Consider the following 341-nt stretch of genomic DNA (forward strand, 5'->3'; position numbering starts at 1 on the left):
TGGGGCGAGCAGCCGGCCGCGACCAGCAGGCGAGGCGTGACGGCCCGCAGCGGCGGCCGGAGAAGCCTCCGTGAGCCTCTGTGGCGAGGGGCGCTGCTGGCTCTGCGCGGAGCCCAGCAAGGCGGTAGCCCGGGCTTGGCGGGAACCGCGAAACAGTGTCAGCGTGCCTTAGTAGTAAGGGCGCCCACGGCTGGAGTTGTTCCACCTGAGGATTTTTCTTTATCAGAAGGGAGCAGTGCTGGGGGGCTTACCGTCAATCCGGTCTCAAAAGAACCCCCACGAGATTTAGTTTGCAGCTTTTGAAGGCAGGCATTCTTTCTCGCACCGCCTAACGTGCATGC

The sequence above is a fragment of the Athene cunicularia genome, assembly GCF_003259725.1.
Source record: "Athene cunicularia isolate RWA chromosome 3 unlocalized genomic scaffold, athCun1 chr3_part1, whole genome shotgun sequence".
Lineage (NCBI taxonomy): Eukaryota > Metazoa > Chordata > Aves > Strigiformes > Strigidae > Athene > Athene cunicularia.